Source organism: Cervus elaphus, chromosome 12 (assembly GCF_910594005.1).
Source record: "Cervus elaphus chromosome 12, mCerEla1.1, whole genome shotgun sequence".
NCBI lineage: Eukaryota > Metazoa > Chordata > Mammalia > Artiodactyla > Cervidae > Cervus > Cervus elaphus.
The window spans coordinates 53,719,724-53,734,033 of record NC_057826.1 but is presented as its reverse complement, the minus strand read 5'-3'; the positions used below and the strand labels follow the sequence as shown (position 1 = coordinate 53,734,033).

The 14,310-nt window shown below is 44.0% G+C and overlaps 1 long non-coding RNA gene across 3 annotated transcripts; it reads left to right on the top strand.

Annotated features, from left to right (window-relative positions):
* Nucleotides 1-8,470: 8,470 nt before the first annotated feature.
* On the top strand, nt 8,471-13,895 carry LOC122705493. 3 transcript variants are annotated; one of them, XR_006344121.1, is made up of 5 exons: nt 8,471-8,584; nt 9,428-9,550; nt 9,667-9,899; nt 10,626-10,684; nt 13,046-13,895. It is a non-coding gene; the product is annotated as an uncharacterized LOC122705493 (long non-coding RNA). The 3 variants fall into 3 exon arrangements; XR_006344122.1 differs by having other exon boundaries at nt 8,471-8,591; XR_006344120.1 differs by having other exon boundaries at nt 8,477-8,974.
* Nucleotides 13,896-14,310: the final 415 nt, after the last annotated feature.

Sequence of the window (14,310 nt, the reverse complement as noted above, 5' to 3'; positions counted from 1 at the left end):
AAGAGTATAGGATCTAGGCAAGGAAGCAGGCAAGTAAAACCACCATGCTGTTGTTGTGGACTAGGGGGAGTCAGGGATTCCAGCCAGCTATGGGCCCCCTCCCTCCTCCTTTCAGAAGGTGGCATTGTCGAAACTGCAGGGGTGATCAGAAGGTTGGGTTATCCCCCTGTCCTCTCAGGGCCTCCCCTAGTATTGGCATGTCTGCCTCCTGGAACCCTGAGTTACTGGGTATTTGAGAGACTATGGGTCCCTCTCCTCTGAGGCCAGCAAGTAGATGAGCACTCTTTTGTCACCCCATTATATTGGGCTATTCCTAAAATAGCCATGTCAGACTGAACAAGGCATAAGCTGAGTTCTCTACTGAAGAAAAGACCCTGATGCTGGGAAAGATTGAAGGCAGGGGGAGAAGGGGATGAGAGAGGATGAGATGGTTGGATGGCATCACCCACTCAATGAACATGAGTTTGAGTAGGCTCCTGTAGCTGGTGATGGACAGGGAAGTCTGGCGTGCTTCAGTCCATGGGGTCGCAAAGAGTCGGACACAACTGAGTGACTGAACTGAACTATTGAAGAAGTTGTGGCCACTTTGGAATTATAACATAGGAGAAGAAAAGTCCTATTTCCTATTTGTAAATTTATTTTACAATGTTGTACAGTACATTACACATCCATACATACATAACTGAAACAAAAGTTTCATAAAATCAGACTTGACTCTTTCCCCTGGCTATTCTCGTACATGCAATGGACTCTGTACTTTCTTTTTAAATTCAATTGAAGTGTAGGTGATTTACCATGCGTGTTAATTTCTTCTGTGCAGCAAGGTGACTCAGTTATACATTGTTGTTGTTCAGTCACCAAGTCATGTCTGACTCTTTGCAACCGCTGGACTGCAGCACACCAGGCTTCCCTATCCTTCACTATCTCCTGGAGTTGGCTCAGATTCATGTCCACTGGGTCGGTGATGCCATCCAACCATTTTATCCTCTGTTGCGCCCTTCTACTGCCGCCCTTAATCTTTTTTCTTTTTTTTTAATAATAACATGATTTTTATTCTGTTCTTCAAGTCCCTCCAATTTTTAAACATTTCGTTATTCAGCATGTACTACTTGTACTTTTTTTGAAAATAGATTTTAAGGATAAAGAAAAAGAGCGCTTATTTGATTTGGACATTTTATGTTTAATGGATTTGTTACCATTAACAGGCAGATGAGAGTGAGTGAGCCTCAGGAGAGGCGAAATGATTTCAGGGCCCTTGTTATAAATGAAGATATTTGACAATGGAATTCTGAGAAGGTGGAGGGAAATACGTGTATGTGTGTGTGTGTGTGTGTGTGTGTGTTTTAGAATCCATTGATAAAGGACTTGTCCAAAAGCATGACAGTGGCAACAGGATTGGCTTGATCTTTCTCAATTCAAAGTCACAAATAAACCATAATGGAAAAGAATATAAAGAAGAATGTATGCATATGCATAGGGCACATCCATCATTTCTCTTCCTCCTAGTGGTGCAATGAAACTTGCAGCACTACCAACCCCACATAAGTTATAAACCTGAGCACATGTACAGCTATGAAGTGGCAGACCCAGAATCTGCCCACAAGTCTGACTGATCTGAATCTCATGCTCTTGCCACATACCTGGATGCTTTAGCAGCAGGGAAACAGGACTCAGCTCTGGCTTTACTTGGATGACACTTGTGTTCAAGGTGACATTATGAAACTGGCAAATTAGTTTATAGAACTTCCCTCTGAGTTGCCGTTCTCATCTTTTCTTTTCTCCCTGTGCCCCCAACCCCCATGGTGGTGTCTAGGACCCCAGGGTCTGCTCTGGCCCCTTCATTTTCTTAGGTCCCTCCCTCCCACCCAGGTAGCAATGTCTGATGGCAGCATACAGTGCTGCCCACACCTCACCCCTAACCCTCCAAGGGTCTCTGCATTTTCATCAGCATGTGGGCCTATGTGTGTGGAAAGCCATTTTCTTTGTTCACTTTTCCTACCTTGTCCCTAATTCCTTCTAAGGGCATAGCGGGCTCTGCCTATTTGACCAGGATAGACATTCCTGCTGCACTTTTATAGCTTTTATCATAATAGTGTGTGGTCTAAACTTTTATCACATAGTAGTTCTTTTTTGGGGTTTCCCTGGTGGCTCAGCGGTAAAGAATCCACCTGCCACTGCAGGAGATGCAGGTTCCATCCCTGGGTTGGGAAGATCCCCTGGGGGAGGAAATGGCAACCCATGTTCGGAGACTCCCATGGACAGAGTGGGAGGAAAGGCGGGCTATGGTCGGTGGGGTTGCAAAGAGTTGGACACGTCTGAGCACAGCGCAGTTCTTTGAGCCAACACCTTTTTATAAAACTTAAATACATACTATCGCCAGCTCCTAAACAATGATACTCATGGAAGCAGGGATTTTGTGTGTTCCATAGTTCTTCTAATACTTTAAACAGTTTGCTTTTTTTTTTTTTTACCCTAAAGTCTTCCTCTGTATTCAGTGGTGTGGGGGTCACCGTTTGGTGAGTGATGATGAACTTAGAGGTGGTACCAAGTCCTGCTGCCCAAATGAGGCATCCTCCAAGGATGCCGGGTTTTTTCTTGTAGGGTCACATCAGTAAAGGTCAAGAGCAAAAGTTCGGGGGTTCGTACACTGATGTAACTCTTTTGGAAATCAGTCTGGAGATATGTATTAAGAGCCTCATAACATTTAACTTTATATTTCTAAAAAATAATTCCTGAGATAGAACAACTCCCAAAGAAGGAAAAATTTGATTTCATAACTCCATTTATAATAACAACCGTTTAGACATCGATCTAAGGTTCCAATGACTGGGACAAATAATTTGTGGTGTACCCTTCTTTATGGAACACTATGCAACTATTAAAATGATGCTTACTCTATAAATTAAGTGAAAGAAGCAAGACATACACAATTAGATATTAAATACATAGGATAATCATTACTATATAAAATAAAATATGCATAAAAGTCTTGCAAGAGATAGTGCTGAATGTTAGCAAAGTTGTTTGGAGAGTGGGACTACAGATATTTTCCCCCTGATTTTCTATTTTTTTAAAAAATAATTTCCAAGTTTTAAAAAGTAAGCTTAAGAAGGGGGATTACACCGCTGATAAAATATTTATGTATCTTCTGTTTCCACTTTGTGAACAGAGATATTGCCGTTCAGTCCAAACTGAAGTCTCCAAAGAGAAAATGAGGCATAACACAGTATGTAAGTGTGTGAATGTGTGTGTGAATGTGAATGTGTGTGTGTGTGAGTGTGGACGTGTATGAATGTATGTGTGAGTGTGCGTGTGTGAGGGTGCAGGGGTAGGTCGTATGAATACCTCTCACTACAGATCAACAGGGGGTCCCCAGGGAAGGGAGACCCCCAAACCCAATCCCCAAATGTCCCATCACAACCTGCACACCATGGGCCTGGCAGTACTTGTAAACACATTGTCCTCTAAGAGCAGTGCCCAGCTGACATCTCAAGTTACTTCCCAGGGCCAGGGGAGAGAGTGGAGAGATTCCCCAGGGGTGGGGTGCCTCCTCCTGGATGTCTTCAGACAGTCCCTTTGGCCATCTAGTTTCTGAAAGGTTAACAAGTACCAGGGGGGCCCTGAGGTAGGCACTGAGTTAGGCATGTGGGAGCAGAAAACAGGTGTTGAGATGTGAACTAATGAGAACAGAATAACCATAACCACCAAGGAGCTACTCTTTCCTGAGTGTCTATAATGCATACAGTAAATATGATACCAATTTTATCTCTTAACCTTCATAACTACCCCAAGGGAGACGATTATAGCCCCTATTTTGTGATGAGAAGACAGATTCATCACAGAGAGGTTAAGTAACCTGCGCAAGGTCACACAGTTTGAACTCATATGCAGGTCTGACTGACTCCAACTTTTTCAAAGCTGCTGCCCTGACTCCATGGAAGGGATCTAAAGCTATTCACCCTCTCCCCTGCTTTACAGGTCTGTTGAAGTGTTGGGTAATTGGGGGTGGTAATGAGTCAAGTTGTGGCTCTTGGGGGATATAAACCGCAATTGCTGCTTTCACTTGCTTAATTAAGTCAAGTTCATCTTAGCTTTCTTTTTTTTTTTTTAAATTAATTAATTTATTTTTTCAGTGGGTTTTGTCATACATTGACATGAATCAGCAATAGATTTACACGTATTCCCCATCCCGATCCCCCCTCCCACCTCCCTCTCCACCCTCATCATAGCTTTCTACAGGCTGCCAGAATGCTCAGACATGGAGACAGCCAGCATCCAGGGGAGGTGCTGAGATGCCGATGTGTATACACGTGATCTCTTATGGCCTCAAAGACCAGCTTACATGTACTTTATTAAGAAAGTAGTCATGTTGACTACCTTCATATTAAGAAGAACTATGGTTAGGAGCCCTCCTTTCTCCCTGGCTCCCTCTCATGCATCAGGTTTCAGCCTGTAGCGCATAGTTGTGGTTAAATATTTAACCCCTAAAACAGAATAGAAATGATGATGACAACTCTAACCCCCCTCACACACACACACACACACATACTCTCTGTCTCTCCTTCATGCCATAACAATTTGCTGAAATGCTGACTTAATCATATCAACCTAATTGCTAGGTTGAAATAATGATAATGATGATGATGATAATAATAATAACAGAATTGCTTTCGAATTGCTTTGAGCAATGTTGCAACATCAAGCTGCCATCCTCATGCCCCAGGAAAGAATTTGCATTTTAGGATTCAGTTCACATCAGGCAAATGACTCTAGGAAGGTAAATGCAGTCTTTAATGAGGTTTTTCTTGCCTAGAATGAAATCTTATTTCTTTCCGTAAAAGCAGGTAAATGCCAATTTTCTAGGCAGGATTTGGGCCCAAAGTCCAAATTTGCAACTACCAGAGGGTAGATTGTGCAGTGAAATCCTGGGCTCTGATTTAAAGTGGCCTCCTTGTATTGTAGCTGTGGTTTCAGCAGGGGCCATGACCTGATGGGTATGTGGCTCCTGACTCTCTCTGGCACGGAAATGGTTTGAGTCTCTGTGGCACACCTCTGGAAACCAGAGTTGGGGAGCTTCCTTCCAGCCATGGCAGGTAAGCCACAGTCTGAAATGTTCTAGATAATTAAAGACATAAGGGTGGGGATGAAAACCCCAATGGTCTTTCAACAAAAACTTTCTGAGTGCTGACCGTGTGTGGCTCTAGGTAGTGAAGAAGACTAGGATGTAGCCTCTACTCTGTAGAGTATATAGCTGTTGTAAAGGAGAAACATGTACACAAACAACTACTTGTGATCAAAAAGTGCTCTAGAAAAGAGATGCTGAAGGAGCCACGGGTAAGCTGAATCAATGACAATTGAACTGGTACTTAATGTATGAAAAGAAGTTAACCGGATGAAGGTCAGGCTGGGGAGGCAGATGTAGGGTATGCAGGGGAAGAAGGCATTTCAGACAGAGACAACAGAGTTAAATAAAAGTAGGAAGAAATCAAAGGTATGTAAGATTAACATGTATACACAGCTGTATATAAAATAGATAATCAGGAGAGGGTGGGAGGTATGGAGAGAGTGACATGGAAACATACATTCAGTTCAGTTCAGTTCAGTCGCTCAGCCATGTACAACTTTTTGCGACCCCATGAACCGCAGCACGACAGGCCTCCCTGTCCATCAGCAACTCCTGGAGTTCACCCAAACCCATGTCCATTGAGTCCATGATGCAATCCAACCATTTCACCCTCTGTTGTCCCCTTCTCCTCCTGCCCTCATTCTTTCCCAGCATCAGGGTCTTTTCAAATGAGTCAACTCTTCGCATGAGGTGGCCAAAGTACTGGAGTTTCAGCTTCAGCATCAGTCCTTCCAATGAACACCCAGGACTGATCTACTTTAGGATGGACTGGTTGGATCTCCTTGCAGTCCAAGGGACTCTCAAGAGTCTTCTCCAACACCACAATTCAAAAGCATTAATTCTTCGGTGCTCAGCTTTCTTTTTAGTACAACTCTCACATCCATACATGACCACTGGAAAAACCATAGCCTTGACTAAATGGACCTTTGTTGGCAAAGTAATGTCTCTGATTTTTAATATGCTGTCTAGGTTGGTCATAACTTTCCTTCCAAGGAGTAAGTGTCTTTTAATTCCATGGCTGCAATCACCATCTGCAGTGATTTTGGAGCCCCCCAAAATAAAGTCAGCCACAGTTTCCACTGTTTCTCCATCTATTTTCCATGAAGTGATGGGACCAGACGCCATGATCTTAATTTTCTGAATGTTGAGCTTTAAGCCAACTTTTTCACTCTCCTCTTTCACTTTCATCAAGAGGCTTTTTAGTTCCTCTTCATTTTCTGCCACAAGGGTGGTGTCATCTGCATATCTGAGGTTATTGATATTTCTCCCAGGAATCTTGATTCCAGCTTGTGCTTCCTCCAGCCCAGCATTTCTCACGATGTACTCTGCATATAAATTAGATAAGCAGGGTGACAATATACAGCCTCGACGTACTCTTTTTCCTATATGGAACCAGTCTGTTGTTCCGTATCCAGTTCTAACTGTTGCTTACTGACCTGCATACAGGTTTCTCAAGAGACAGGTCAGGTGGTCTGGTAGTCCCATCTCCTTCAGAATTTTCCACAGTTTATTGTGATCCACACAGTCAAAGGCTTTGGCATAGTCAATAAAGCAGAAATGGATGTTTTTCTGAAACTTTCTTGCTTTTTTGATGATCCAGTGGATGTTGGCAATTTGATCTCTGGTTCCTCTGCCTTTTCTAAAACCAGCTTGAACTTCTGGAATTTCATGGTTCATGTATCCCTGAAGCCTGGCTTGGAGAATTTTGAGCATGACTTTGCTAGTGTGTGAGATGAGTGCAACTGTGTGGTAGTCTGAGCATTCTTTGGGATTGGAATGAAAACTGACCTTTTCCAATACATTACCATTTGTAAAATAGGTAGCCAATGAGAATTTGCTGTGTGACTCAGGGAATCAACCTGGGGCTTGGAGACAACCTAGAGGGGTTGGATGGGGAGAGGAGTGGGAAGGATGTTCAGATGAGAGGGGACATGGGTAAACCTATGGCTGATTCAGGTTAAGGTTTGGTAGAAACCAACACAATGCTGTGAAGCAATAAGGTTAATGTTTGGTAGAAACCAACACAATACTGTAAAGCAATTATTGTTCAATCAAAAATAAATAAATACATAAAAAGAAAAAATAGATAACCAACAGGTACCCACTGTACAGCACAGGGAACTATACAGTATTTTGTAATAACCTATGAGGGAAAAGAATGTGAAAGAGAAGGGAGATACATATGTATGTTTAACTGAATCCCTGCACTATACACCTGAAACTAACATGATATTGTAAATCAATTACAGTTCAATTTTTTTAAAAAAGGTATTTGAGGAATAATCTCATCCAGCACTACTGTAACTCTAACTGCGCTAGCTTTCAAGGCTTCCAACTGCATCAGAGCCCCATTCTATTGGCATATCCCTGTGCTACAGAGATGTTCCTGGGGTGGTGATTGTATTTATGTGGCTCTTTGTTATATAATAATACCTTTTTGTCATTCAGTTACAAAATACTTAAAAATTTCCATGATTATTCTTTATTTGACTCATTAATTATTAAGAAATCTGTTTAGAAATTTTCTTAACACCTGGGTTTTGTGTAGAAATGTTTTGGTTTCTGACATAATTTTATTACACTGTACAGAGTGTGTGACCTATATATTATCAATTCTTCAGTGCCTTTTGATATTTCTTTTATGGCCTAGGGTACATGATTAATTTCCATAAGTTTTACTTAAAACGCTATTCATTCTTTACTTATGAGATGCAAGGGTCATAAATTTGACCCACAGTTCAAATCTTCTCCAGCCTCTCTAATATTTTTGTTTGGACCCTTTCTAAGTGATTAAAATCCATCACTATGGATTTTAAAATCCACTATGATGTGGATTGTCAATATTTCCTTATAATGTCAGTTTTTGCTTTATGTATTTTGAGTCTATGTTGCGAGATGAGTATAGGTTCAGGATAGTTATATTTTTTGGGTGAACTGTTCCCTTCAAGACCTTGTTTATTGCCAAGTTTCTGTCTTGAAGTCTATTTTGTTTCAAATTAATACTGCTAAATCAACTTTCTTTTAGTTAATATTTACTTGGTATATTTTTCCTAATCTTTTGTTTTCAACTTCCTTCACATGTATATTTTGTGAATAGCTTTTAGCTAGATTCCAGTGCCTAAAACATGGTAATTATTTCTCAAACGAGTGAATGAAAAAAATGTAAATCCAAACTGAAAATTTGTCCTTTAGCAGATAAGTTTAACTGGTTTGTATTTGTTGTGATTACTGATATATTTAACTATCCTCTATCACTTTTTGTTTTCTAGTTACTTGTTTTCTTTTTCCTTTTTTGCTTTGTTGCCGTCTACTGGATAGATTAAATATCTTTTTCTTTTTTTCCAGCTTCAAAGTGATTCTTTTACTCCTTAACTGAACAAAGGCACAATCACTTTTCATCTTTGTGTTACCAAGAAGAAAATAGAGAACAACAACTATATATCAACTGTCTTCTGATGGGTACCATGTTAGACATTTACTATGTACTTTGATCAGCACAGAACTCCTCTAAGCTCTATATCAGTATCCCCATTTTGCAGACAAGAAAATGGAGACTCAGAAAATTAAGTCACTTGTCCAAGGCCCCACAACCAGAGACCAGCAGTTCTGGGACTGGAAGCCATTCTGGCTGACCCTGAAGGCTATGCACGTCCTCCTGCAGGCAATGCTGCTGACAAAGGCTAACCTCAGATTGCTGAAGGACAATTATCATGGTCTTTCTTAGTCCTCACAGTTGTATTCTGATCAGCAGACCTCGTTATCGGTGTCCCAGTGATAATTCAGAAATGGAAATAAATAAACACAGGCCCGAGTACAAGTTCTAAGCAAGAGAAAGTCAAAAGCTGAGATGTGAGCAGAGCTCTCAAAACCCTCCAAAATGAAATCTTCCAAAAGCTGGATTATTCCTGTCAATACTCTTTTTAAAACAGTATCTCAGAGTTGACCACTTCCTCGGTTTGGGAATGTTCTCTCTTTTCCAGGGCTTCCCTGGTGGCTCAGATGGTAAAGAATCTGCCTGCAATGTGGGAGACCTGGGTTCAATACCTTGGGTGGGAAGATCAGCTGGAGAAGGGAATGGCAACTCACTTCAGTATTCTTGCCTGGTGAATCCTATGGACAGAGGAGCCCAGTAGGCTGTAGTCCATAGGGTTGCAAAGAGTCAGACATGACTGAGTGACTAACACTTTCCCTTTTCCTAGTGGATAGCTGTCCATAGTCAGAGCCCCTTAATAAACAGACACAAAGAACTGTCCTTCCCACTATCTCTAAACACTGGTCTTTGAGTATTTGTTCTTTCTTCAGGTATTTGATTTCCTCCCGCTAGTAAGAAGGGCCATGAAGTCAGTGTTGTAGGAAAGTTGGGACAGAAGCTTCTGAAGCAGTACTGCATGCAGTAAGCTTTCGATGAGGTCACCCATGGAGGAGGTAGGCACCATGAATCAGATTACCCACAATCCCCCTGGCTCCCAGCCTTCCCATTGCAGTAAACAATGCCCAGTGGAATGATAATCTTGGTGTTGAATGTCCCACTGATTTTGCAGGGGTACAGGTGCATCTTTGTCTGAAGGACTGGCAGTTCTTTTCAAGATGAGAGTGTGAAAGAATGTGACCAAATTCCTGAAATACCAGTGAGGGACAACAGGCATGCCCGGCAACAGCAATGGAGCGGGTGGTTCCCAAGAGTGCAGCCCAGGGCTGGCCACAGGGCCTTACTGGGCTCTGCCTGGGATTTCATCTCCAGTGGAGGCACATGACAAAGATTGGCTTTTGAGAGGTATTTTTCAAAGTGCAAACCACCTGAATTAGTATTGCCTAGGTGGGGGAAGGAGAGCAAGTGTGTGTGTTTTTTTTTTAAAGTGTGCTTTTTAAAATGATAATTTGGGGTCCCAGCCTAGAATTACTGGATCAGAATCCAATACGGGACCCCAGGAATCTGCATTTTCAATAAATGGTCCAGGTGATTTTGGCACTGAGCCTAGATTGCTCTTCAAGGGCTCTCTGCAGGTGTCCAAAGCTTCTGGTGGGGTTGCCAGGCTGCTGGGAGCAGGCTCATGGGAAGTGGGCAGGAGTCCTGAGCCCCACTTTGCTTTTGGTTTGCTGTGTGTTCTTGACCAACTCACTTCATCACCCTGGGCTTGAATTCCTCGCCTGTTAAATAAGAGCCTACAGAGCTTTTTAATTGAGGGGCCAGGTGAGAACTAAGGACCTGGGTCTCCGTTTTGACATATGAATTTGAAGCGAGGGCAGGACTTCTGTCGTTTAACTCTTTCTGAACCCATGGACTGTAGCCTGCCAGGCACCTCTGTCGACAGGGCTCTCCAGGCAACAATTGCCAGTCCCTTCTCCAGGGGATCTTCCTCACCCAGGGATCAATCTCAAGTCTCCTGCACTGGCAGGCAGATTCCTTACCACTGAGCCACCTGGGAAGACCTGAGAGCAGGACTTCTGAAAGAAGATAATACTTATGGCTAATTTTTATTGTGGGCTTACTGTGTTCCAGGCACTGTTGAAGAGACTGATGTATATGAGCTCATTTTCTTTTCCCCACAGCCCAAAGAGGTAGGTATGTTCCTATTTCCACTTTACAGATAAAGGAATTGAGGCAAAGAAACATTAAAGACATGGAAGAGGCAGAACTGAGTCCCAAACTCAGACAGTCAGACTCCAGAACCCTTGTCCTTAACAACAGAGTTATACCATTCTCAGCCATGAGTGTCCTGCTGGTAATCAGAAATACCGGCCACAGTTAAGAGGCCTGATCATCAGGCAGACGTGGCAGTTGTCTAAACAGAGGCGACAGGTGCAAAGCCAGAAAAGCGTGGAAAGAGCATCAATAAACATCTGTGGCTGACCAATCAAAGGGGACACAGCCTTACCACTTCTACAGGACTGTAAATGTGACTCAGATGGTGGGAATTTATAGCATCATGACAGGTGAGAGGGGGATCTGAAGGGGGAAGCAAGGCCCATTCTAGAGCCCCCTCTCCCCACCACCACCTGCCCAGAACACTGTGGGGTAACAGCTTCAACTACACCCTTTTCTTCATAGAGGTCTGAGGGCACAGATAGGTCCCAGCTTGTTCCAAAGACACATTCAGGAAGTTACAAAATGACCATGAAGCCATGCCCCCTTCACTGGAAGAGACTTGGCTAGAAGTTAACACCAGGGCCTGATGTAGCAGCAGGCAGAGACTGAGCCAGGATTTGATCATGGGTAAAGCAAGTCCTTGAGGAAGGTTTGGCTACAGGGAGCGCCGTTTCCTGCTGCTGAATAAGGGGCTGCATTTTCCATGGGAGTGAAGGGCCTCAGCAGGGACAGACACCATCCCGGGACTTTCTCGTCCTTGCAGCTCTCCCTGTGGGACGCCTTGCATGGAACCCAGGGATATTTGGGAGTCAGACCAACCTACTTTCCCAACCCCCCACGCTCAGCCTCTGCATTCCAGCCACCTTGGTATCTTTCCTCTGACTAATTAAAAAAAAAAAAATTAGAATACTTCTTCTTACTCTGGCAGTCTGAATGCACTTTATCCTTCAAAACCTGTCTCAACTCCTCTGAGAAGCCTCCCAAGACTGCAACACTTCCCCTCCCCAGATTTCCTCTCTCGGAGCTCCCATCACAGTGGTGGCAGACCACTAGCACACACTTGTCCCTTGGCACTGCTAAGAGTTTTTCACGTGTCCTTCCCATGAATACCAAGCTTCTCCACTGAGAAAGGTCTGTATCACACTCAGAGAGAAGCGCTTGGTCAGGGACACGTAATTTTGTCATGCCAATGCCTGGTGAATGTTCAGGAGATGTGGTTCAATCAGTGAACCACTGATTTGAGAAGGGGGTCCGAATTTCTGTAAAAATGGGCCTGTAGTTTATGGGGACCTTTGGACTTTATTCTGGGAATAGGGAAGGACAGACACCTGAAGAGACCGGTCAGATGCCACGTGTGCGGTTCTCAAAGAAGTACCAGATGTGGGTGCCTCTAGGCCGCCCATGGCCACTTCCTCTCTTGGGTCCCCAGTCCTCAACTCACCATCTTCCCGTCTGCCTGTGAGCCCAGGTCTCTCCCTTTGTTCCAGTTCTGGAAATTATTCCACCTCTTCTAGGAAGGCTCTCTTGCTGAAATGGGATGGGGGAGACAATGTGAGCTTTCCCAAAGCTTCGAAGTCAAACAGCCTTCCCCTCCCTGGCATTTCAGATTAACTAGCAGAGTGAATTTGGGAAAGCCCAGTAGAGGCCAGGTTTTGCCTCTTAGCCCCATTAGAGCAGCTGATGCCACTCTTCATTAGAATCGCCAGGGCCATTCTGGACCTACTGAATTGGAATCCTCAGGGCAGTGGCCTGGAACCTCCGTTTTTCTATTTTTCATAAGTATCTTGGGCATTTTTTTTTCTTAAAATAACCATCAGACAAGTTAGAAAAACCGCTGTTAGAGTTTAGCTGCCAAACAGATAAATAAACTTCTGTGAGCTCATTATGTGAAAATGCTATGTATTAATCATCTACATAGTGAAAGTTTATTGAGCACTTAGGGGCTTGGCACACTTTTAAGCCATTTCCATGTATTAACTCATTTGATCTCTTTAACAACCCTGTGAGGCAGGCACTGTTATTACCTTCACTTAACAGATGAGGCAACCGGGGCACAAAGAAGTGAAATAACTTACCAGAGTCACTCAGGGCGAAAGCAGAGAGCCAGGATTAAAATCTAAGCAGTCTGTGCCTGGAGTTTATTCTCTTAACCTATGACACACAGAAGATTGGCATTATTAGAGCAGGGGCATGCCGCTACATGCTGTAGACCGTGAGTAAACATTCATGGAAAAGAGAAATTGGAAGCAGACCTGATGGAATGTTTGATTTATTAGCCTTGTCACTCAGAGACTGCCAGGTCCCCAACATCAATAACTTGTTCACTTTTACAGCATCCGCAGGGAGAAGCTCTGGAGCCAGCAGTGCTCTTTTTGTTCTGTAGCTGAAGAAACCATGCCAAGGATGACCAACAGGCAGACTTCAGCATGGAGACCGACCTCCATCCAACTGATGAATGGGAGTCTACCATCTGACGCTCTGCATCCACAGACCCAGCTATGGGTCCCTTTCCTATTACACCATTGACTTAAGGCCACAGGGATCTAGTGCAATAAGTCATTTATGAAAATATGTAAATCAGATAACCAATAGAATATCAGGCTAAAGCTGGCTTCTGTTGCCATGACACCTCACTCTCATGGGCTTGGTCAGTGGCGTCAGGGTAACTGAACTTCACTGCTCTGGGACCTTAGGACAATATTCCCGCCCACCTCCTCTCATGCCCCCTGGTGAATCCAGATGAATTCTAGAATGTGTTCCAGCCACTGCTAGCTGGAGGGAATCACCTCCGACTTAGGAAAGTATTGAGATCTAGGGACAGGGCAACCTCAGCTCCACAAAAGCCCACAATTCCATTGTCTGGGCAGAGACTGCAGGCCCTCCGTTTCTCCTCTGGGTTGTTGAGAGAATGCCTGAGAGGAGGTGAGAGATGGAGAGGATGTGGAGGGGGAATGAGCTCCCCAGCAGGGTTGGCTCCCTCTGTTGGGCCATGTACCTGGGGCTACTCTGGTCATGGGCAAGAAGCAGGATGTAAGTCTCTCCTAACTCCCCTGAGATCTCTGGGGCAGGGGTGGGGAGAGGGAAGGTGGTCTCACCAGTGAGAGCTGGCCTACCGTTGTACACCAGGCCCCATCCTACAATTCAATGCAGCAGACAGCTGCCTCTGGGATGTGACTAAACAGAATAAATTGAATAGACTTCTCATGTCACCTAACTGTCTCTGTGCCTTATTTGTCACCACTGACCATTCAGTCCTCCCTGAGGAGGCCCCTTCAAAAGGTATCTTTAGATCTGAGAGTGAAGCCCTTGGTGGTGATGAAGCCAGGAGTACACCTCAGCCCGTGTTAGGCAGCTGGGATGGAGCAGATGTGGGCGCTCAGAAGGGGACCTGGAGAAGACAGCTGCAGGGCTACAGGAAGGAAGCAGGGGAAGAAGAAGTGAAGAAGCAGAGTTAGAACTTCACAGCTGTGTCCCTATACTGCCCCAATCTTTCCAGCAGAACACTGGTTTACAACTCTGGCTGCACATCAGAATGAAGTGGGACACGTACCCAAGACAGCCTCTTCTCACCAAAACCCAGATTCTGACTTCGGTGGTC